Source organism: Hemiscyllium ocellatum, unplaced genomic scaffold (genome assembly GCF_020745735.1).
Source record: "Hemiscyllium ocellatum isolate sHemOce1 unplaced genomic scaffold, sHemOce1.pat.X.cur. scaffold_421_pat_ctg1, whole genome shotgun sequence".
Taxonomy (NCBI): Eukaryota; Metazoa; Chordata; class Chondrichthyes; order Orectolobiformes; family Hemiscylliidae; genus Hemiscyllium; species Hemiscyllium ocellatum.
This window is the reverse complement of record NW_026869009.1, coordinates 382,911-409,077: the sequence shown is the minus strand read 5'-3', so window position 1 is coordinate 409,077 and position 26,167 is coordinate 382,911. Positions and strand designations below refer to the sequence as shown.

Sequence of the window (26,167 nt, the reverse complement as noted above, 5' to 3'; positions counted from 1 at the left end):
AAATTGTCCACAGTATCCAGGATTGTGCAGACTAGGTGGATCAGCCATGGGCCATGCAGTGTTACAGTGATAGCGTGCTCTGGGTGTGATGTTCTTTGGATGGTCGGTGCGATTTGATGGGCCAGTGCTCTACTTCCACACTGTAGGGACTCTATTCTATGATTGAGGATAAAGGCTACACAGCCGGGTGTCCTTGGAGAAGGACCATGTGGTGTGTATCAATTCTCTCGATGCCTTTAGATAGAGGTGGGCACCGCAGGGGATACAGTGCTTTATCCCCACTGCTGCCCCCTCCCCACAACTCTACTTTGATTTAGTCCCTTCTCACTCTGTCACTTGTAATGGTTTGCTTGGCCCGTAATGGGCTTTCTTTGGAAATATTCAATTGGGGTTTACTGTTGGTGATGATATGTCTAGATTAGAGTGGTGCTGGAAAAGCACAGCAGGTCAGGCAGGATCCGGGAGCCGGAAAATCAACGTTTTGGCAAAAGCCCTTTTCCAGCACCACTCTAATCTCGGCTCTGGTTTCCAGCATCTGCAGTCCTCACTATTGCACTACTGGTGATTATATGTTAACCAAAAGCAAAATGGCATAATGATGATTTTGATGGTGGGAAGGTTGCTGTGATAACATTTCTGTGTCAGGGAAATGGGGAAAAAGAACGCTTCGCAGCTCACAGGAGGAGACCTGAAAAGCAATTACATCAAACCAAAGGTTCAGACAGGGAGGGAATATTTCCCTGGAGCTTGAGTAACTGGAAAGTGATGGTGTCCGTGACAAAAGGGATTTTGTTTTACAGTGGTTGAAAGTTTTAAAACTGTTATATTCAGACAGTTTAATTTATTTTCTTTAATTTTATTTGCTGTGCAAAAAACTTTTACAACATTTTAAAACCAAAATTTACAAACTTTGTGTTAAAGATAAATGTTAAATAAAATCCATCAAACCTTCCCTCACTGAAACCTGTTGTGGAAGTGCAATCTCCTGGAGAATCCCTGCCCACTCCTTCCTACCCGGGCTCCATGGCTATATACATACCTGGGAGATAGCAGCAGGAGGAGACCATTCAGCCTTTCAATCCTGCTCCAACATTCAATGGGAAACAGCTGACCATCCAGCTCAGTCTCCTGTGCCTGCTGTGTTCCAATCCCCTTTCATGACTTTACCTCGAAGAGCTATATCTCAGTCCTCCTTTGGTTTCACTGCCTTTTGTTCCAGTGACGTTGCTGTGTTACTGTGTGGGTGTAGGCAGGGGTAATGTGATGGTGCTGCCTCCTGGAGGATGCACTCAGTGTCCCTCATCATCCTGCAGTAACATCAACTGGGGTTCAACAACTAGAGATAGAAACCATTTCCAGGATATGGGCATCACTGGCTCAGCCAGCATTTATTCCCCATCTCTAGTTACCCTTGAGAAGATGGGAGTGAGCTGCTGTCTTGAACCATTCACAGTCCATTTGGTGCAGATAGACCAACAATGCTGTGAGGGAGTGTTGCAGGATTTTGGCCGAGTGATTCTCTATCTTTGGTTCTTCAAATGCTGGTTAACATAATCACAATCTGCACATGATTTTGAGATTTCAGTCTGCAAACCTTCACCATGTAGCACCCTGTATAAAGGAATATGTACAGGTTAGAAATTCAGAGCAGACAATTCTAGCTTCTCTGGAATATCTTTTTCCCCTTTCTTCCCCCGAAGCTGTTACCCTCCAGCCCACTTACTCTCTCCCACCATTCTGACTCTGCTACCCCCTAGTGTACACCCTCCCCATTGTCATGGAGTTACTGATAAACAGATCCATGCCACCACTTCCCGTCCCTGGTTAGACTCTGCACCCTTTCTGGGTTCACTTCCTTTCCCTTCAGTTGCTGCAAGTCAATAATGTAACAGCAGAATGAAACAAAAGGAAACAGAAAGGGAGGTGGCAGATCCTGGACAGAAGAGGAACCTTCAGTCTGGGAGAATGGGTCAGATCCTTCTTTGTTTCCCATTTGTTGATTCCCAGCATTACAATGAATTGGGGATGGAGAGTGGTCCCACATGGGTGTGGTGACCCCCTAACAGATCAATACCAGAAGCAGATGCATCCCTTCAGCCCAGCCAATCACAGTGTGAAATACTTTCTGCAAAGTATACTTACCTAAAGCACATGCTCCAAAACCCGCCCACATTCTGTACATGTACAGTGCGGGGTTTCCCCACACACGTGTGGTCCCTGCCACAGGGATTGTGGGTGTTGTAGTCCCCAAGAAGCCACTGGAGCCCTGTCTCTGGAAAGTGTATGAAAAATGTGGACTGGAGGGTGTTGTGTATAGGATCCCCATTCAGACACACAGGACATATGGGCTGTCACTGGGTTTTACTGAGACACCTGCTTCCACAACCTGATTTTCTGATGTAAGGAATATAGATTCAGCCAACTGGGGCGTGGGAAGTGAATAGGAGGAGCAGATTTTAAGCAGAGGTGGCTCAATGGTTAGCACTGCTGACTCACAGTGTCAGGGACCTGGATTTGATTTTAGCCTTAGGTGACTGTGTGGAGTTTACACGTTCTCCCCGTGTCTGAGCGGGTTTCCTCTGGGTGCTCCCGTTTCATCCCACAGTCCAAAGATGTGCAGGTTAGGAGGATTGGATATGCTAAATTGCCCACAGTGTCCATGCCTGTGCAGGTTAAGCCATTAACCATGGGAAATACAGGGAATGGGTGAGTCTGAATGGGATGCTCATTATAGGGTTGGTGTGGACTCCATGGAAAAATACCCTGTTTCTGCACTGTAGGGGTTCTATTCTAATTTCATGAAGAAGAATGTACCTATCTCAATGTGCTGTGAATCTGTGGAATTCCCTCTTCAAAATGCAGTGGATGCCAGGACAATGAGCAGATTTAATGAAGAGATACAGATGTTGAATTTGCAATGAGATGAAGGGTGAGAGAGAGCAGGCAGGAAAACCCAGCTGAGACCGAGGTGAGCTCAATCATCACCGTATTAAATGGTGGGGCTGGTTCGAAGGGCTGCATTGCCTCTCCTGTACCCAGTGCTCATCTTCTTATGGTAATAACTGGAAAGCTGAATCCAAAACTCACCACCCTCCCCAAAGGAGTCATGATTTGGAGATGCTGGTGTTGGACTGGGGTGTACAAAGTTAAAAATCACACAACACCAGGCTGTAGTCCAACAGGTTTAATTGGAAGCACACTAGCTTTCGGAGCGACGCTCCTTCATCAGGTGATTGTGGAGGGCTCGATCATAACACAGAGTTTATAGCAAAAATTTGCAGTGTGATGTAACTGAAATTATACATTGAAATTTGAAATATTCACCCACGGACAGAATACACACCTTCCCTTCCACATGAAAAAGGCCAATGATATTCAGATCGGCACGGATCAAGTAACTATCAAAACTGAAAATGAAGTTCAATTTAAATTTCTCATCTGCAAATCTGCCCTTTCAGTTCTCTACAACAGAGAAAACAAGTCACCACCGTTAACACAGGATGGAAATTCATAAGACAATTATAGTATTAAATTGCAGTTTCTTTGTTCCCCCAAAGCTTTAAATCTCAGTCTCACAATTTCTCTCTTCTGTGAACTGAAATCCAAAATAATCTCCTCACTCCTTCCCTCCACACCTAGTTCTAACACTCTCCTCTCTTTCAATTCAGCTTCCTAGCTCCTGCCTACAGACTAAAAACCAAAAAAAGGGGTGGCACGATGGCACGGCAGCCCCACAGCACCAGGGTCACAGGTTCGATTCCAGCAATCCAAAGATGCGCAGGTCAGGTGAATCGGCCAGGCTAAATTGCCCATAATATTAGATGCATTAATCAGAGGGAACTGGGTCTGGGTGGGTAACCCGAGGGTCGGTGTAGACTGTTTGGGCCGAAGGGCCTGTTTCCACACTGTAGGAAATCTAATCTAATCAAATCAATGAGTCTGACTCGGAGCCTCCTGGGTGTTGGTGAATCCTCCCTACACCTCCCAGGGCTTCCTTCTGGGACAGAACGGACTGACTTTTTCCCCCCAATCTGGAACCTCTTATTTATTCCCCTACTCCGATCCTCTGATGAGAACCATCCTGCACACACTGGCCAAATCATATCTGGTTGAATAAAAATGAACTAAAATGAATGTTCCTCTCCGTAACATCCCTGAATCTTCACCCGAGTTCTGATAACTTTCTGCAAAATACTCCCCCACTGATACGCCGACCACTTGGCCCGATACCAGGGGAGGGGCCATTCCCCTGGGACCTGTTCCCAGAGGGAGGAAGGGAGTGAGCTGCCAATGAAAGATCAATCCCACACACCCACAGCCGCTCTCCCTGGCACTGACCCACCTTGCACATACACCAACAATTGCCCAGCACTGCGCCCATGCACCCATGCACTGGTCTCCCCTCCTGCTGAGCATGCTCCAGATCACACAGGAGCCTGAGTGATTGACAGCAGCCACTGCCCAATAGGGTGGAGGGGGCGGGGCTGGAGGACTGGGACAATGGGATTGTAAACAATGAATGAATGTGGAGGACACTGGGGGATGGACAGGTCAGTGAGGGACATGAGCAGTGCAACAGCAGGGGGGGATCCTGGACAAACTGAGCAATGGGAGAGTCTAACAGGAGAGAAACTACAGGAAGGTTTTGTTTAGAGGCTCAGGCAGGGACAGCTGGGAGACAGTATGGCCTGGTGGCTTGGGCAGGTTTTCCAATCAGCCACTTCAAAGATGCTGTCACTCAACTTTGAACCTGATCCTCCTGGTCCAGAGGTAAGGACACTACCACCATTTCTTAGTGGACTAGAGGAAAGAAGGGAAGATGTTCTCCGTCTCACTCACATGGAAACTCCATGAGCTCCTACCACTTACTGTCTCTGGTGGGGATGGAGGAGACAGAGCAGATGGGAGCAGGGTTAGGGATATAGGGACTGCCTTTGAAAAGGAACTCACTGTGTTGGTGATATTAATAAGACTCGATACACAGTCACTAACACAAAGCTGGTGTACGTGAACTTTATCCAGAATATGAACACCCATAACTGGGTGACGCAGACTCCAATGTACAGAGTTAAGTCCTGTATACTATTAACAGCTTTGTGTGTGAGAAATCACGTCTCATGAACTTAAGTCAGGGCAAAAGGGTGGAAATCATCTACATGGTCTTCAGTAAGGCGTTCAAGAAGGTTCCCCATGGGAGATTAGTTAGCAAGGTTAGATCTCACGGAATACAGAGAGAGAACGAGCCGTTTGGATACAAAACTGGCTCAGAGGTAGAAGACAGAGGGTGGTGCCAGAAGGTTACTTTTCAGATTGGAGACCTGTGACCAGTGGGGTGTCACAAAGGATCGGTGCTGGATCCACTAATTTTCATAATTTATATAAATGATTTGGAAGTGAATATAGAAAGTATTGTTAGTAAGATGACATCAAAATTGGAGGTGTAGTGGACAGTGAATAAGATTATCTCAGATTACAACGGGATCTTGGTCAGATGGTTGAGGATTGGCAAATGGAGTTTAATTCAGATAAATGTGAGGTGCTACATTTTGGAAAAGCAAATATTAGCAGGATGTATACACTTAATGGTAAGGTCCTCGGGAGCGCTGCTGAACAAAGAGACCTTGGAGTGCAGGTTCACAGCTCATTGAAAGCAGAATCGTAGGTAGATAGGATAGTGAAGAAGGTGTTTAATATGCTTTCCTTTATTGGTCAGAGCACTGAGTATAGGAGTTGGGAGGTCATGTTGCGGCTATACAGACATTGGTTAGGTCATGCTTGGAATATTGCGTGCAATTCGGGTCTCCTTCCTCTCAAAACAATATTGTGAAACATGAAAGGGGTCAGAAAAGTATTACAAGCATGTTGCCAGGGTTGGAGGATTTGAGCTATAGGGAGAGGATGAATACACCGTTTTCCCTGGAGCGTCAGAGGCTGATGGGTGACCTTATAGAGGTTTATAAAATGAGTAGGGGCATGGATAAGGTAAATACACAAAGTCTTTTCCCTGCGGTGGGGAGGAGGTACGATGGGGGTGGGAGACAGAGGGGGGAGACCGAGAGGGGAGGGTGACGGTTAGTTTGTAGATCTACAACACAATTCTGTTCCTGTTTTCTCCCCATCCCCTTCAATCCCTCTGAAGGGCTCAGAGTAAGTGCACAGACCCTGGAAAATAGAGCTTTCGGGTGACCAAGTGCTGAAGGTTGCATTTGGGACGTTGACCTTTATTAGTCTGTGCACTTTATCAATAAATGGACCTGGGTTCAATTCCACTGTCCTGGATTCATGTCTGTGGCCACAGACACGCCTGTCTCTGACCCTGAGTACTGGATCCCCTGTCACTATAGCTCTGCCATTCTCCTTCCTCCCGTTCTGTGCAGCGGAGCTCTCTGTGGGGTCATGAACCTGGCTGTTGCTGATTTCCCCTGAGAGGCAACCCCACCTGTTCCCTCCCTTATAGAATCCCAAGCGGTGCACAATATCTGTATGAGAAGCGGAATGATCATGGGGAGTCCTGCACTCCCTTCCTGAGCCTTTTGCTTGATCTGATGGTCACCCATTCCCTTTCTGCCTGTGTAACCCTCACCTGCAGTGTGACTAACTCACTAAACGTGCCGTCCATAACATTCTCAGTATTGCTCCACAGTGAGTCCACTCTCAGCTCCAGGTCTGAAAAGCAGTTTCCCAGTAGCTGCAGATGGACACCCTTCCTGCACACACAGCCGTCAGGGACACTGGAAGTGTCCCTTATTTCCCACATTGTACAAGAGGAGCGCCCCACGGGTCTGAGGGCTCCTGTAACAATGTGTCTCTAGTTTCAGCTAGTTACTCCCATTAGGAGAATTTAAATGAGCAAAAACCTTCCTTCTCTTCCAACATTTCCATTATCATCAAAAGCCCCGATCTTTACTTAAGCTGACATTTTACACTTTAAAAACTGTTTTAAAAGAAAACACTCAGCAGGTATCGCTTACAAGTTGGCTGTTCCCTTTGGGAACATGTGAATTGCTGAATGGCCTGGACTAAAACTGAAGCTGTGGTTCACCTTCTCCCTGTCTCCCCTCGCTCTATTTACACCCAACTCCAAAACACTCTCATTGAACCAAGCAGCCCTCACGGTGCAGCCCTGTCATTTTCATTGCCTGCTCACACCTACACTGCCCTCAGCCTCCTGTCCTGTTCCAATGCATCTCAATGGGAGCTGAAGAACTGCATCTCATCTTTCAATTCAGCCCTTTGTAACCCCAGAGTCAATACGGACCTCAGCAGTTTCTGAATGAACAGACAGTTGTCAAAACCTGGAACATTCCACCCGAAATGGTGCTGGAATTTGAGTCCATAAGGAATTTTAATCAGAAGCTTGCAGGGAATTGAAAATGAGGAGTTTACAGGTTAACATCAGAAAGTGGGTGATTGGGTCTAAATCTGACAGTTCCTATGTAGAGACGAGGTGTAATTTGGACAAATCTGTGTTCCCTCTCAGGGCCCAGAATTGAGCACAAACCCAAAGGGTGATCCCTTCGAACATCTTTCTGCTTTTTGCTTGAAAAAAAGAGATACTTTCCCACAGACAGAACAGACACACCTTTCTCCTTCCCCAGTTAAATGTCAATGGTATTCCGATCCTGATGACCCTGCTAACGATAGAAAGTTGATTTTGAGATCCCTGTCTCAATTATTCTCAAATAAAATCCTATAAAATGAATTCACAAAATAAAACTCACAGTCAGTGCAGGCTGAACAGTAAAGACAAATACTTCCCTTGGTATGTGTTTGATGTGTAAATGCTCCTCTTCAAATCACCCCGACCCCACCCAGGAAGAGGATATGCCCATGCGCCTCGCTGTACCTTGTCCCCAATAAAGATGGTGGCCATAACCCAGAACACATCACCGCCTGAGGCCCACAGCCGTTTTCCCATTTGCTGTAAACGTGGGACCAAGAGTTTCTAATTCAGGCCTAACTACCTGTACAGAGTGTAATTAAACCCTTCCAGTCTAAACTGATCCAACTCCCCTTTCCTCCTCCTGCACACACTAAGGGTCACTCTAGGTCCAGTGACCCTCACTCAGAACTGACTGCAGCTGGGAAAATTAGAATCCCTACAGTGTGGAAACAGGCCATTCGGCCCAACATGTTCACATCCACCCTCTGAAGAGTTTCTCAACCAAACCCATTCCCCGACCCTATTATTTTACATTTACCCTGACTAATGTACCTAACCTATACATCCCTGAACACTACGGGAAATTTAGCTTGGCCAATTCACCTTACTGCACATCTTTGGACTGCAGGAGATAGGGGGTAAAGAGTAAATAATAGGTGGGGACAGAGCCCAAAAGAAAAAAATAACATTTGGAAAGAAAGGAGTAGATAACAATCTGCTGGGAGGGTGAATAGCTGTGAATGGAGGGGACAGGAACCTGTGTCTGGCAGCAGCTCAGTGGAGATGCTGGAAATGGCAGTTGATGATCTACGTTCTGCTGCAAAACCAGACCCCGATCTTCCAGCTGCCTGCTACTTTAACACACGAACCTGTTCCCTGGCCAACATCTCTGTCTCATGCTTACTGCAGTGTTCCAGTGAAGCTTGATGCAAGCTGGCAGAACATTCCAAAACACACCATATTTCAAGGACTGCAATTTCCCCTCCTACGTGGTCAACAATACCCTCCAGTGTATCTCCACCACTTCCCGCACCTCTGCCATTGAACCACACCTCTCCAACTGCAATAAGGATAGAACCCCCCAGTCCTCACCTTCCACCCAGATACAACGCATCATCCTCCGCCATTTTCACCACCTACAATCAGATCCCACCGGAGATATATTTCCCTCTCCATTCCTTTCAGCATTCCACAGAGACCATTCCCTGTGAATCCTAGTCAGAGCCATGCTCCCCAACAACCCACCTTCCACTCACAGCACCTTCACTTGTCAATACAAGAGGTGCAAAACCTGTGCCTACACCTCCCCCTCACCTCCAACGGACCATTCCCCATCCAGCAGAGATTTTCCTGCACATCCAAACACCTCACCTATTATGGCCTTTGCTTTCGATGTTGTCTCCTGGGACACCAACTGGCGGAATGTTTCAGGGAGCATTTCTGGGACACATGCACCAACCAACCCCACCATCCTGTGGCTGACCACTTCAACTTCCCTACCCACTCCTCCAAGGACATGCAAGTCATGGGCCACCTCCACCACCAAATCCCAGCTACCCGACGCCTGGAGGAAGAAATTGGGACCCTTTAACCACAGAATCAAGGTTTCCTCATCTCCCCTCCCCTGCCTTATCCCAGATCCAACCCTCCAACTCGACACCACGCCCTTAAACTGTCCCACCTGTCCACTTTCCTTTCCAATTATCCACTCCACCCTATCTCCATTACCCTCTAACTACATCTAACCATTGCCTTCCTAGCCCACTTCCCACCAACACCACACATCCCTCTTATTTATCTCTCAGCCCTCTTACTTCCCACCCCACTCCCAATCCCGGCATTCCTGATGAATGGAATATGCCCAAAACGTCGATTATCCTTCTCCTGGGATGCTGCCTGACCTGCTGTGCTTTTCCAGCGCCACATGTTAACGCAAGTTGGAAGAACAACACCTTATCTTCTACTTGGGGACCCTGCACCCCTCTAGCCCCAGTATCAAAATCAATAATTTAGGTCCTGAACTCTCCAGTGTCCTAGCGCCATAGCCTCTTAACCCACACACCAGGCCTTGTTAGTACATAACCTACCATTACACATTAGCTATAGTTAGCCACTAACAGTCCCCATAAACAGCTATTCACCCTCCCCCAGCCAGATCGTTATCCACTCCTTTGTCCAACTGCTCCCATCTCTTTGGACTCTATCACCACCTATCATTTACTCCTTAACCCCGATCTTCTGCATATATACCAACATTTTTTTTCAGTAGCATCAGTTCTGAGGAAGGGTCAGCAGATCCAAAATGTTAACTCTGATTTCTCTTCACAGATGCTGCCAGACCTGCTGAGCTTTTCCAGTATCTTTTGGCTGTTGAGTGAGATTTACAGCATCCGCAGTTCTTTTGGTTCTAATTTACCAGGAATTTCTAATTCAGGTCTAGCAGCCTAAAACTGTGCGTTTATAAACCCTCCGAGTCCACAATAACTCAATTTCTTCCCCAGACTTTGCAGTCTCTCCCACTCCCTTCACACTCACTAGGTCCCCCCCACCCCCTCACCGTGACACTGCGCCTGCACAGCTCATGGCCATGTGTTGGCCTGCTGGACCCACCCCAATTCACTCCCATTGGCCGAAGGATCACGCCAGTTCTCCTATTGGTCTGAAGCTGCTGTCAATCACCTGGGCCCCATTGTGACATGAGTGGGCTCCTCCCAAGAGCATCGGATGCTGAGGGGTGACCTCATAGAGCTTTCTAAAATCATGAGGAGTATGGATGGGAAAAATAGACAAGGGCTTTTCCCTGGGGTGGGGGAGTCTAGAACGAGAGGGTGTAGGTTTAAGGTGAGAGGGGAAAGATTTAAAAGGGACCCAAGAGGCAACTTTTTTCACACTGAGATGGGTGCCTGTATGGAATCTTCTGTTTGGGGAAGTGGTGGAGGCTGGTACAGTTACACCATTCGGCATCTGGATGGGCATGTGAATAGGAAGGGTGTAGAGGGATATGTGCCAAATGTTGGGATATCTGGTCGGCATGGACCAGTTCGACCAAAGGGTCTAATTCCATGCTGTATGTCTCTATGACTCTGCCCTGGGATAAGCTTCATCATTCACAGTGAATGGGGCAGTAACACAGAGGACAAGGGTTTGGGGCTATTCAGCTGTACTGGCCGCTCTGGAGATGGTGCCAGTCTATCCCAACTCACCTCCCATTTGTCTGTAGACCTCCAAATCCTTCCTTAAAAAAGTTACATTCTAAATTCGTTTTCTCAATAACTACTGGATCTGCATCCAGCTGGCGGACAAACTGTTCCAGATGCTCAGAACTTAGTGAGTAAATAATCTTCACATTTTTAACCTGTTTTATTAGCCATTTACCTGAAGGTAGTTACTCAAAATTGTGACGTTAATAATTTCTCCCTCTGTCTCTCTGTAAATTAAATATCCTGGAAAGAAATCTGCTCCTGGTCGAAATTCCTGCCTAACCTTCTCAGCTCCAAGAAGAATTAGTTGATCTTCTGCTAACTCTCCATAAAATAGAAACCCATCTTAATTTTAGTAGTGCCATAAAGATGTACAGCAGAGAAACAGACCCTTCGATCCAAAACTTGTCCATGCTGACCAGATATCCTAAATTAATCTCATCCCATCCACCAGCTCTTGGCGTATATCCTTCTAAACTTTTGCTAATCACATACAACATCTCAAAGGCATAATTGGGTAATTGTACCTGCCTCCACACTTTCTCTGGCAGCTCCTTCCACACACGTACCATGTTCAGCTGGAAACATTGCCCCTTAGATCTCTTTTCAATCTTTTCCCTCACACCTGAAGCCTGTGCCCTAAGCTTTGGACTCACATATCCTGGGAATAAGACCCTGGGATTTCACCCTATCCTTGCCCCTCACAACTGTATCCGATGCTCCAGGGGAAACAGCCCCAGCCTATTCACCCTCTACCTATATAGCTCAAACCTGGCAACATCTTTGCACATCTTTTCCGAACCCTTGCAAGTTTCACAATATCATTCCGATAGCAGGGAGACCAGGACTGAAAGCAGAATTCCAGAAATGGCTGAATCAATGTGCTGTGCCACTGCAAAATGACATCCCAACTTCACTACTCAATGTAGTGACCAGTAAAGGCAAGTACACTAAACACCTTCTTCACTACCCTGCCTATGATTCCACTTTCAAGGAACTATGAACCTGCATTCCAAGGTCTCTTTGTTCAGCAACACTCCCCAGGACCTTCCCATTAAGTGTATAATTCCTGCCCTCATTTGCTTTTCCAAAATTGAGTATCTCATATTTATCTGAAATAAACTCGACCTGACAATCCTCAGCCCATTTGATTGAAGTCCCATTGTACTCCGAGGTAACCTTCTTTACTGTCCAGTGCACTTCCAATTTTGATGCCTACTGTAAACCTACTAACTATACCTCATATATTCACATCAAAATAATTGATATAAATGATGAAAAGCAGTGGACCCAGCACTGATCCTTACACCATATTGCTCATCACAGGCCTCCAGTCCGAAAAGCACTACCCTCCATTTCCAACCTTCCCGCCAATTTGTATCCAAATAGCTGGTTCTCTCTGTATCCCATGGTGTCTAACTTGCTAACCAGTCTGTTATGTGGAACCTTTTTGAATGTCTTTCTGAAGTCCAAGTTAGTGATGTATGTACAAAGCCATGCTGACTATCCCTAATCACTTCTTGCCTTTCAAATTACATATAAACCTGTCCTTCAGAATTCCTTCCAACACCTTGTCTGCCAACAACTTCAGCTCACCTGTGTATTGTTCTCAGGCCTTTCCTCATCACCTTTCTCAAATAATGATCAGGTCCCATAGATTTACTCAGCTTTCTGTATAAGACATCGAGTACAACCTCCTCTGTAATATGGATATTTGTCAAGTTATCACTATTTATTTCTCCAAAGTCTCTAGCTTCCATATCCTCTTTCAGTAAAAGCTGACATGAAATCCTCGGATAGTATCTCTCCCACCTTCTGTGGTTCCACAGACAGCCTTGTTGATCTTTGAGGGTCCCTATTCTCTGCCTGGTTACTCTTTTGTCCTTAGTGTTTTGTAGAATCTCTTTGGATTGTCCTTAAACCTCCTTCCCCCCCAAAGCTCTCTCACGTATCCTTTTTGCCTTCCTGTTTTCCCTCACGTGCACTCCTACTGCCCCTATACTCCGAGGGATTCACTCAAACCCAGCTGTCTGTACCTGCCCTATCCCACCTTCATCTTTTTGACCAGACTCTCAATTTCTCTAGACACACAGCATTCTCTACACCTACCAGACTTGGCTTTAACAGGAACATACTGTCCATGTACTCTTGTTGCCTCATTTTCACAGGCCTATGGAGGCAATCGCAGATGAGGACATGGAAACAGTCATTCTCAGTAAATAGGTAGTGTTGGGAAAGATAACAGCCCAAAAGTACATGGGTCTCCTGGCCGTGATGGAATGCATCCCAGGGGACTAAAAGAGATTGTGAAGGGTCTATTGTCCTTCCTTGCTAGAGGGATGGTTATGCTGCAGCTATACAGGATGCTCGAGAGCATAGCGTCAAAGTAAGGTGGTATCAGATTTAGGACAGAGATCAGGCCTGCTCCTGCTCTTATTCCTTCTGTTCTTCTCTTCCCACTTTCCAGCCGTCCCTTTATCTGGGGGTTGCAAAGAAATATTGAAAGTTCTCGTCTTGTACTGTCAAAATTCACCTTTGTCCAATTTTGAACACTAACTTTTAGATCTGATCTATTATTTTCTGGAACTATTTTAAAACTAGTAGAATTATCGTCAGAGAATCCCAAGTGTGGAAGCAGGCTATTCGACCCATCACATCCACACTGACCCTCAGAGTCTCCTACGTTACCCCTGGAACGCTGCATTTCCCAAGGCCAATCCACATAGCCTGCACATCCCTGAACAATATGGGCAATTCAGCCTGGATTATCCACCAAACCTGCAAATCTTTGGACTGCGGGGGGAAACCAGAGCACCCGGACGAAACCCAGACAACCTGAATAAGGTGATCATCCTGTTCTTATTTCCCAGTTCCACCCAAGTAATTTCAATGGGCGAACCCCCATGAATATCCTCCCTAAGCACAACAATGATGTTATCCTGAATCAAACACACCATCCCACCTTCTCTCTTATCCCCCTTTCTATCTTTCCTTTTACATCTATTCCCTGGAACATGAAGCTACCTATCCTTTCCAACCTAAGCCATGTTTCTGTAATACCCACTATATCACAGTACCATGTTCAAAATCCTATCTTAAGCTCAACTGCTTTCCCTGTAAAACCTCTTGCATTGAAATAAATGCAGTGCAGTGCTATCAAAATGACAGACTGATGGGCAGAGGGGGTGGGATGGCCCTATTGGTGAAGGATGACGTTCAGTCCCTTGCGAAGGGGGAGACACGAATCAGGGGATGTAGAGTCAGATGGGAGGGTGACTAATGTTATCCCACATTTCAAAAAAAGTTGGGAGAGATAAAACAAGGAATTATAGACTGGTTAGCTTGATGTCAGTGGTGAGAAAGATGCTGGAGTCAATTATAAAAGATTAAATTATGGCTCATTTGGACAGCAGTAATAGGATTCGTCAGAGTTAGCATGGATTTACAAAGGGGAATATACTGATTGGATTGAAAATTGGCTGGCTGACAGGAAGCAAAGAGCAGTGATAAACGCTTCCTTTCGGAATGGCAGGCAGTGACTAGTGGGGTACCACAAGGTTCGGTGCTGGGACCGCAGCTGTTTACAATATACATTAATAATATAGATGAACATACTAAAAGTAATATTAGCAAATTTGCTGATGACACAAAGCTGGGTGGCAGGGTGAAATGTGAGGAGGATGTTATGAGAATACAGGTTAACTTGGACAGGCTAAGTCAGTGGGCAGATGCATAGTAGACTCAGTTTAATGTGGATAAATGTGTGGTTATCCACTTTGGAAGCAAGAACAGGAAGGCAGATTACTATCTAAAAGGAGTCAAGTTTGGTAAAGGTCAAGTACAACGAGATCTAGGTATTCTTGTACATCAGTCAATGAAAGCAAGCATGCAGGTACAGCAGGTAGTGAAGATAGCTCACTGCATGCTGGCCCTCATAACAAGAGGAATTGAGTATAGGAGCAAAGAGGTCCTTTTGCAGCTATTCAGGGCCCTGGTAAGACCGCACCTGGAGTATTGTGTGCAGTTTTGGGCTCCACATTTGAGGAAGAGCATTGTGGCTATTGAGGGAGTGTTGGATAGGGTCACGAGGATAATTCCTGGAATGGCGGAATGATCATATGTTGAAAGATTGGAACGACTGAGCTTGTATACCCTTGAGTTGAGAAGAATGAGGGGGGATCTGATTGAGACCTACAAGATTATTAAAGGGTTGGACACTCTGGAGGCAGGAAGCATGTTTCCATGATGGGTGAGTCCAGAACCAGAGGACACAGGTTAAAAATAAGGGAGAGACCATTTAGAACAGAGGTGAGGAGAAACGTCTTCACCCAGAGAGTAGTGGACACATGGAATGCACTGCCCCAGAAGGCAGTGGAGGCCAAGTCTCTGGATACTTTCATGATTCCACTGATTGTGGATGGTCAGCCATGATCATAATGAATGGTGGTGCTGACTCAAAGGGCAGAATGGCCTATTCCTGCACCTATTGTCTATTGTACCTTGTCAGTCCGACCTCATTCTGTGCCTTGCCCTTGCCTGTCTAACTTCTCAACGGTACCAGCCTCAGGGTTACCTCCTTTCTCACTATCTCTTTAGGATTACCCCCACGCCCTCACTGGTTTAATGCCTCCCGAGTAGCACTAGCAAATCTCCCTGCTTGGATATTAGACACCTTCCAATTCAGGTGTAATCCATCCTTCTTATGCACGTCAATTCTACCCCAGCAGAGATTCCAATGATCCAAAAATGGGAATCCTTCTCCCCTGTATCAGATCCTCGGCCACGCATTCATCTGCTCTACCCTGCTATTCCTACTCTCACTAGCATGTGGCACAGAGAGTAATCCAGATATTACTACCCACAAGGACCTGCTTATTATCCTCCAGGCTAGTTTGCAATATTCTCTCATCAGGACTTCATCCTTTTCTCTGATGTCATTGGTATCAATGCACAGCGACCTCCCACTGATCATTCTCCCCTTTCAGAATATTCTGCACCCTCGGAGCCATCCTTCACCCAGGCAGTAGGGAGGCACCACCCCATTCTGATGTCTCACTGTCAGCTACAAAAACTGCAGTCTGTGCTGCAGACTAGACAGCCCCCTATCACCATCGATCGCATGAAAACAGATATACCTCACATTACACTAGATTCATTACACTAGTAACTTGGCTGTCAGTGTGATATTCCCCTGAGAGTGTGACCCCCGACGCTTTCCAAAACAGTATACTTGTTTGAGGTGGAAATAACCACAGGAGACTCCTGCACTACTTTGCCCTCCACTCCTCCCTTTCCGAGAGGAAACCCATCTACCTGACTGGATCGGCAGTTTTCCTACCTTTCTGAAACTGACACCTATCACACCCCCCGGCTCCTGTAAATTCTTCATTACCTTTAACTATCGCTCCATCTGATCCATGAAACCCTACAGGATTTGCGTCCTCACTTCCTGCAGACAATCAGGATCATTGAAACTTTCCTTAATCTCCTACATCCAACAGGAAGAGCACATCACTGTACGAATGGCCATCTCTGCGCCTTAACACAGAAAAAGGTGCACAGTCTTACAGCTTTATAAAACTCTACTCTAGAATAAATTAGTACCAATATTTTATGATACATTGACTAAGTTTTTAAATATAAGATGTGTATTTAAAGAAGTAAACCGTCACCAAACTGAATGTTGTAGCTTTACCTAAATAAAACAAACTAAGATTTATCTTTGAAGAGACCAAAACCTTGTGAGTCACAGATGAACAGCACTAAACAGAACCTTTGGTCAAATTTGTCCATGCCGACCAGATATCTGAACCTAATCTTATCCCTCTTGCCAGCACCTGGGTCATATCCCTCTAAATCATTCCTATTCATGTGAAGTACCCAAATGCCTTTAAAATGCTATAATTGTCAGCCTCCACCACTTCATCTGGCAGCTTATTCCATACACGCACCACACTCTGCGTGAAAAAGTTGCTCCTTAGTTCCCTTTTATATCTTTCCCCTCTCACCCTCAACCTATGCTCTCTATTTCTGGACTCTCCTACTCAGGGAAAAGACCTTGTCTGTTTACCCTATCCATGCTCCCAATGATTTTATAAACCTCTATGGAGGTCACCCCTCACTCTCTGATGCTCCAGGGAAAGAAAGCCCCAGCCTTTTTGCTCTCTTCCTGCAGCACAAACCCTCCAACCCTGGCAGTATCGTTGTAAATCGTTGTTGAACGCTTTCAAGTTTCACAACATCCTTCCGATTGACGGACAACAGAATTGCACACAATATTCCAAAAGAGGCCTAACCAATGTCCTGTACATGACCTTCCAACTTCTATACTCAATGCTCTGATCAATAAAGGAATGTATCCCAAACACTTTCTTCAGTATCCTATCTACCTGCAACTCTACATTCAAGGAAACATGAACCTGCACTGCAAGATATCTTTGTTCATCAACACTATCTAGGAGTTTGCCACTAAGTGTATCAGTCCTGTTAAGATTTGCTTTTTTTTTAAAATGCAGCACGTCACATTTATCTGAATTAAACTCTATTTGCCACTTCTCACCCATCTGAACAGCATCCTGTTATAATCTGAGGTAAACCTCTTTGCTGTCCACTATACCTCCAATTTTGGTGTCATCTGCAAACTTACTAACTATACCTCCTATGCACATATCTAAATCATATGTATAAACGACGAAAAGTAGTGGACCCAGCACTGATCCTTATGGCACTCCACTGGTCACATGCTTCCAATCTGAAAAACAACCCTCCACCACAACCTTGCCTTCTACATTTGAGGCAGTTCTGTATCCAAATGGCTAATTCTCCCTGTATTCCATGAGATCTAACCTTGCTCAACAGTCTTCCATGGGAACCTTGTCGAGTGCCTTACTGAATTCCATAGATCATGTCCACCTCTCTGCCCTCATCAATCCTCTTTGATACATCTTCAAATAACTCAATCAAGTTTGAGAGACATGCACAAATTCTTGCTGACTATCACTAATCAGTCCTTGCTTTTCAGAATACATGCGCATCTTGTTCCTCAGGATTCCCCCCAACAACTTGCCCAGCATCAATGTCAGGCTCACGGGTCAATAGTTCCCTGGCTTGTCCTTACCACCTTTCTTAAATAACGGCACCACATTAACCAACCTCCAGTCTTTCGGCATCTCACCTGTGACAATCGATGATACAAGATATCTCAGCAAGAGGCCCAGCAATCACATTCCCAGCTTCCCAGAGCTCTAGGGTACATCTGATCAGGTGCTGGGGATTAACCAAGCTGTACGGGTTACAAGACACCCAGCACGTCCTCCTCTGTAAGATGGACATACTCAACATCTATTTCCCCACATTCTATATTGCCCATGTCCTTCTCCACAGTAAACACTGATGCAAAATATTCAGTTAGTATCTCTCCCATCTCCTGCGGCTCCACGTGTGGGCTACCTTGCTGATCTTTGAGGAGCCCTATTCTCTCTCGAGTTACCCTTTTGTTCTTAATGTATTTATAAACACCCTTGGGATTATTCATAACTATTTGCCAAAGCTATCTCATGTCCCCTTTTTGCCCTCCTGATTTCCCTCTTAAGTATACTCCTACTGTCTTTAATGCTCAGGGTTTTTTTTTGGTATTTTTGGATTGGAATAAATGCAAAATATTACATCTTGATAAAACAAACGAGGGCAGACTTACACTAATTAAAAACAGAGCCTCGAGTAGTGATATGGAACAAAGAGGCTGAGGAGTTCGGGTCTTTCAAGTCTGTGCCACATGTAGACAGGGTGGTTAAGAAGGTGCTTAGCACGCTTACCATCATTGCTCAGATCTTTGAGTACAAGAGTTGGGACGTTATTTTGGATATTGGGAAGGCCTTTTCGGGAATTCTGTGTCCAGTTCTGGTCATGCTGATATCGGGAGGACATTATGTAGTTGGACCGGATTCAGAAGCGATTTACCAGGATGTTGATGGGAATGAATAATTTGAATTCTAAGCAGAGGCTGGATAGGCTGCGACTTCTTTCACTGGCGCGCAGGAGGCTGAGGAGTGACCTTATTAGATGTTTCTGAAATCACGGAGGGGTGGTTTCAGTAATGTGAACAGAAGGTGTCCTTTCCAGGAAGGGACACGATTCAAGACTGGGTACATACCTTTGAAGGTGACAGCAGAATGGCTTTAAAAAGTCGTTTGGGATTTTTTTTATTTTTGTTCAGGTAATGGTTTATGTGTGGAATGAACTATCAGAGGAAGTGGTAGCTGTGAATCAAATTACAATTTGAGGGTGGCACGGTGGCTCAGTGATTAGCCCTGCTGCCAGGGCCCCAGGTTCGGTTGCAGCTTTGGACAACTGTCTCTGTGGGAGTTGCACATTCTCCCAGTGTCTGCATGGGTTTCTTCCAGGGGCTCCAGTTTCCTCCCTAATGAGAGAGCAGCCCTATGGTCTGGGAGGACAATGCTGCCTTTACCTTTTACACAGTGATGCCACTGTGTCTCTGGGATGGGGAGAGGGAATGCTGAAGGTGGGGGATGGGACACCACTCAGGCACAGTGCTTTGTCCTGGAGGATGTTCACTTTCTTTAATATTGTTGGGGGCTGCACTGATGGAGGCAAGTGGAGAATGTTCCAACACAATCCTGATGTGTACCTTATAGAGAGCAAACAGACATTGGGGAATCAGGGGTTTGGGGAAACTGAGGTCGTTCTCCTTGTAGCAAAGGCAATTGAGAGGAGCTGTGACAGAGGGGTTTAGAAAAGTTACACGTTATAATAATCAACCTTACACCCATCAGCTCATTATACAAGGCTTACAAGACACACATTAAATGTTTGGGAAGTTTCAAAGGAGAACTTTTATGTAGCAAATGGGATTCAGATGGAATACAATACTCACACACAATGCGAATATCCAGGTCCTGATGAACTGACTAATTCAATCAGAGTTTGGTGTTACAATGACTGAGATTACCATCTGAATGTCCACCTGTAGTATCCTGTAATACACGTTTATAAAAGCCATCACTGTCAGTTCAGGTTAGAAACTCGCACCATCCCCTCCTCCTGGCCCAGGATGACTGGACACATTACTCCTTGTGGAGGTCAGCAGTCAGTTCAGGTGGAAATCTATGTTGGTTTCTCGGAGTTTCCACCTTGGAATTTCATGTGACTGAACAGGGCAGATCTTTGACACATGGGACCGAATATTCCAAGAATCAGTGAGATGTGGAGAGCAGGATTTGCTTGTTTTATTTCCTTCCGTGCTGCCGCTGTGCCTCATCAATAAGACATGGGGTGTGAAAGGCTCATGCAGTTCGATGGGCAAGTTGTCTCCATTCTGACCAATGGGCAGCAAGCTCCTCCCATAGAGTATCTCTAAAAACAGAGCAACTCTGCATGCTTCACACTGCCCAGTGTTCCCAGTAAATTCTTCGAAGAATGGGGGTAGGGGGGGAACTCCTGGAAAAGGCATAACTGTAAAGTTCTAAGAGGATTGTGAAGAGAGAGAGATACATAGGAGAAGGGGGCAACAAGTTGCCAGATGGAGTATAATTTAGGAAAATGCAAAGTCGGTCATTTGGGAGGGGATAATAAGAGAACAGAGTGCTATTTACATGGTGGAAACTGTAGAAAGCTGCACCAAAAAGGGACCGGGGGGTCATTGTGCAGGAAACACTGAAAGGTAGCAGATTCTGGGTCAGTCACGAAATCAAGGGTTCTGTTTCAGATTCACCAAGTTTAAGGCAACGCCGACACGAGTAAGGGGTTTCAGTAGCAATGGAGCTGGGGTGAGGTGGAGACAAGCAACATTTTAGAGATTGGAATTCCTGGTGTTTTTGATTGTGCAGATGTCTGCTCAGAAGGTCACCTTGGGGTTCCAGATATGACAAGAATGTTGTGAAGAGTCTCGTTCTACCTCAGACTGCACCCAGCGAGAGGGAGGGGCTCAGCTGGAAGGGAAAGAAATTTGTATTAGCATCTGAAGGTAATGTGTTTACCCATTACAATGTTTCATTGTAGGAAATTGCAGTTAATCGAGTAGTGGGAATGTGATAAGCAGTTTGGTAACTGAGCAACAGTGGAGCAATGGAGAGGGATGATGGGGAGGGAGAGCTGGGCATCGTCAGTGTACATGTGAAACCTCACACTGTGCTTTTGGACAATTTCACCTCCTGACAGTATGTCGGTGAGATACAGGAGGGACCAAGGATAGATCCTTGAGGGACACCAAATACAAGGAATTCAGAAAGGAAAGGGATTGTGGAGATGGAGCAGAATTTACAAATGATGGTGAGGTCAAATGTTAGTTTTTTTGCAGAATGGATGAGAAGGACATAACCAGGAAAGACAGACAGACAGAACAAGGAACAATACCTGTGATTTGGCGAGGGGGAGTGATGAGGAGGAAACAGAGTTGGAATGTCTGTAGTTTAGTGAGACTAGTAAAAAATCAAGATGAGCTCTGATAAGGCTTGACAAGAGACTGGAGAAAGATGTAAGTTTGGGACAAAAATCAGGAACACCATGTGAGGCAGTTTGTCTCAGTGGGCTAGTGGGAGGGAGGGAAGCAGCAGAGGCAGCTGGTCGGATTGTCTCAGTCTTAGTGACAGAGAAACTCAGTGTGCTCCTGTTGTTGGAGAGAAGGATGAAGGAGACAGGATGATGGGCAGTGTTTTACAGAGAAACAAAACCGGGGTTAGTGATATTTAAAATGAATGAACAAAACTAATATATTTAACTTTTATCCAGAATATTAAAATGTACAACTGAAGTCCTCGTTCGAATCCCAGCTCGGCAGATGGTGGAATCTGAATTCAAGAAAAATAACTGGAATTAGGAATCTCCTGATCTCCATGGAACCATTGTCAATAGCGAAAAAAATCCTGCCATCCCGACAGTGGCCCAGCCAACTACTCACTGTATTAATCACTGCAAAGTCTCAACAAAGGAATGAAACTGGATGGACCACTTGGCATCGAACAGGGCATTAGGAAATACAACCACAGAATCAGCCCTCTCGACTCTGCAACATCTTGCTCACTAACATCTGTTTTTTTGTGCCAAAACGTGGCGAGCTGTCTCACAGACTAGTCAAGGAACAGCCTGACACAGTCATACTCACAGAGTAATCCCTTACAGATAATGGCCAGACACCACCATCACCATCCCTAGATATCGAGAGTGTGATGATAGAAAAGCACAACAGGTCAGGCAGCATCCGAGGAGCAAAAGAATCGACATTTCAAGCCTAAGCCTTTCATCAGCCTGACCTGCTGTGCTTTTCCAGCACCACACTCTCGACTCTGATCTCCATCTGCAGTCTTCACTTTCTCCTGAAATTTCTGGATATGTCCTGTCCCACCAGCAGGACAGACCAGGCAGAGGTGATGGCACAGTAGTGTACACACAGGAACCATTTGCCCTGGGAGTACTCAGCATTGACTTTGGACACCAGGAAGTCTCATGGCTCCTGCTGATTACCACGTACCGTGCTCCCACGGCTGATGAATCAGTTCTCCTCCATGTTGAATAACACTTGGAGGAAGCACTGAGGCAATAAATGGTGACAAGCCTACTCTGGGTACAGGATTTCAATGTCCTCTACCAAGAGTAGCTCAGCAGCAGGATTACTGACTGAGCTGGTCGGGTCCTCAAGGACATAGCTGCTCAACTGGGTTTGCAGCAGGCGGTAACCGAACCAGCAAGAGGGAAAAACATACTAGATCTTATCAGAATGAATCTACCAGCTGCAAATGTATCTGTCCATGACAGTGTCGGTATGAGCGATAACTGTTGTTATCCCACAGTCTTTTTGGAGACAAAGCTTCACCTTAAAGTTGAGAAAAACCTCCGTTGTGTTGAGTTCTTCTATCATCATGCTAAATGGGACAGATGTAGGAACTCAAGTTGGACATCTCTGAGGCACTGTGGGATTACAACAACAGCAGAACTGTACTCCAGCACAATCTGTAATCTCATGGATTTGTAAATCCCGCACACCCATCACAATGGACAGGTAAGGAGGGCATGCCATGAGCAGCACCAGGCATACCTAAAAATGAAGTGCCAACCTGGTGAAGCTACCAAACAGGACCATCTGCATTTCAAACAGCATCAGCAGCAAGCAACAGAGCTAAGTGATCCCACAATCAATGGATCAGATCAGAGCTCTGCAATTGTGCCACACCCAGTTGTGAATGGTAATGGACAATTAAACAACTTGTTGCAGGAAGCACCACAGATATCCCCACCCTTATTGATGGAGGGGTTTCACACATCCATGCAAAAGATAAGATGACAGCATATGCAGCAATCTTCAGCCAGATGTAAAGGGGATGAAACATCTCAGCCTTTTCCAGTGGTTCCTAACATCACAGATGTGAGCTATAAGCCAGTTCAATTTAGTTCGAACAATATCCAGAAATGGTTAAGTAGTGTAAAGGCTATGGGTCCTGCTAACATTCTCGGCAATAATACTGACAGCTTGTGCTCCAGAACTTGCCACCCATCAAGCCACATACTGCTCCAGCACTGGCATCTACCGACAATGTGGAACATTGCCCAGGAATGTTCAACACAAAAACACAGGGCAATCCAACCCCGGCAATTTCCCTCTGTCAGTCCACACTCAATCAGAAGTAAAGTGATGGAAGACGTCATCAACAGGGCTATCCATCAGCAGCTGCTCAGCGACAGCCAGCTGAGTGACACTCATTTTAGGCTCCACCAGGGCCACTCAGCTCCCGATTGTGTTACTGCCTGATTCACAACCTGACCTCCAGCTGAATCCCAGTGGAGCCCAGTCCCACTCCAACACAACTATTTCTAGCTGATTCCAACCTCATCTCAGCTCATATACTGAAACTCTCATTCATCATGTGTTATCTCCAGACTTAATTGTCCAAACACACTCCTGGCCAGCCTCCCAAATTCAACCACCCTGTAATCTCAAGAAAAATTGAAAGCTGTGTTGCCCACGTGCTCACTTCTCCCCAAACATGTTCATCTGTCAAAAGGATCCTATTCATAAGGAACAACAATTTAAAATTCTCATTCTGGATTTGATTCCTGGCTGTGATCATCCCTAGCTCCCTGCACCACACATCCTTTGAGACCTCAACAACCATTTTCTTTGAGACTCCCAACGACTTGTTAATTCATTACTTCAACTATGTGGCTGATTCTACAGTTGCGACAGCACTATGGTCTGGAATTTGCAGAGAAAACCTCACAGGTCTGCTTTCCACCGTTAAGACATCCCTCAAACCTGCTTTTTGGCAATGCTTTTGATCACCTGACCTAATATCTCCATCTCTGGCCTTATATCTAAAGTTCTCAACAGTATTTTTGTGAAATTATAAGCATGATAATAAAATTACAAACTGTTCTTGATTTGGACATTATCTTCAAATCATCACTGTTGCTGTAATGAATAATCTGTAATGTCTCTTACCCAACCACATTGTGGGAGCACCTTCACCACACAAACTGCAGCTGTACAAGAAAGTCAAACATCACCCTCTCCCCAGGCAACAGGGCTTTGGCATTAATCACTGGGATCTGTGGGAGGAGAAACACAGTTGATGTCTCAGGGAGTGCAAAACGGATTACAGGGAATGAAAATGGTTCAGAATTTGATAGTCAGAAATGGAAGGAAAATACACTTGCTTATTGGAAAAAAGAATTCTTGACTGTCAAAAATATTCAAGATAAAAGTAATCTGATAATAGAGCAGCACATGGTCAGGGGCTGGGCCACAGTGAAAAACTCATTTACAAAGGGTCTATAAAAGTAATAATACAGTATTAAACAGACCAAACATACCCCCATGGTTGGAGACTGAGGAAGCTAGACATTGACAAAGTGGTCCTGAGGGAGCCCAGAGGTGAATCAGAGCAGGATTGGCTGCTGTCGTCACAATGACTCTGTACCAGAGAGAGGCTGCACATGCGCCTGGCTGCACCTTGCCCCCTACAAAGATGGCGGCTCCGCACGTGTCCAGTGAATCGTTGTCCCGAATAAAGATGGCGGCCTCACTCAGGCCTGCAGCCGCTGAGGCAATTCCCCATTTACTGCAAATACGGGACTGGGACGTTCACATTTGAGTTTTCCGACATGCACAGTTTGTTTGTAAAACCTCTCCGCTCATAGCAACACAGTTTTTCTCCCGTTTCCCAGTTTATTTCTTTCCTTACCGTCTCCTTTCTCTCCATAACTTCCCGAGCATTCATTACAGCGACTCTGTCGGGCGCGAGGGTGATCACATGGTTTACTTTAGCTCCGCCCTTCATTCACTGTGATTGGTTGGAGGACTAACCTCCCGCTAGGTCCTCCAGCTCCGCCCACCGTCCTTTCATTGGTCCGGTGCTGACATCAATCACCCGGGATCACTGTTGGCTGGAGCATGCGCAGTGTGTCCTGCTTGTGCTGAGATGTTGGGTCATGTGATGGGAGGTAACAACAATGAGTGCAGATGCTGGATCCCAGATTCTGGGTCAGTGGTGCTGGAAGAGCACAGCAGTTCATGCAGCATCCAAAGGGCAGAGAAAAAGCCCTTCATCAGGAATAAAGGCAGTGAGCCTGAAGCGTGGAGAGATAAGCGAGAGGAGGGTGGGGAGAAAGTAGCATAGAGTCCAATGGGTGAGTGGGGGAGAGGATGAAGGTGACAGGTCAGGGAGGAGAGGGTGGAGTGGATAGGTGGGAAAGAAGACAGGCAGGTAGGGCAAGGCCGGACAAGTCATGGGGACAGTGCTGAGCTGGAAGTTTGAACTAGGGTGAGGTGGGGGAAGGGGAAATGAGGAAACTGTTGAAGTCCACATTGATGCCCTGGGGTTGAAGTGTTCTGAGGCGGAAGATGAGGCGTTCTTCCTCCAGGCGTCTGGTGGTGGGGAGCGGCGGTGAAGGAGGCCCAGGACCTCCATGTCCTCGGCAGAGTGGGAGGGGGAGTTGAAATGTTGGGCCACGGGGCAGTGTGGTGGATTGGTGGGGTGTCCCGGAGATGTTCCCTGAAGCGCTCTGCTAGGAGGCGTCCCCAGTCTCCCCAGTGTAGAGGAGACCACATCGGGAGCAACGGATACAATAAATGAAATTAGTGGATGTGCAGGTAAAATTTGATGGATGTGGAAGGCTCCTTTAGGGCCTTGGTTAGAGGTGAGGGAGGAGGTGTGGGCACAGGTTTTACAGTTCTTGCGGTGGCAGGGGAAAGTGCCAGGATGGGAGGGTGGGTTGTAGGGGGCGTGGACCTGACCAGTAGTCACGGAGGGAACGGTCTTTGCAGAAGGCGGGAAGGGGTGGGGAGGGAAATATA

At 46.0% G+C, this 26,167-nt stretch overlaps 1 long non-coding RNA gene across 1 annotated transcript; it reads right to left on the bottom strand.

The window, feature by feature from the left end:
• Positions 1–844: 844 nt before the first annotated feature.
• On the bottom strand, positions 845–25,140 carry LOC132813648 (uncharacterized). The gene is made up of 5 exons (XR_009644116.1): positions 25,056–25,140; positions 24,314–24,420; positions 20,729–20,810; positions 19,757–19,856; positions 845–1,611 (listed from the first exon to the last, which is right to left on the bottom strand). It is a non-coding gene; the product is annotated as an uncharacterized LOC132813648 (long non-coding RNA).
• Between the last annotated feature and the right edge of the window lie 1,027 nt (positions 25,141–26,167).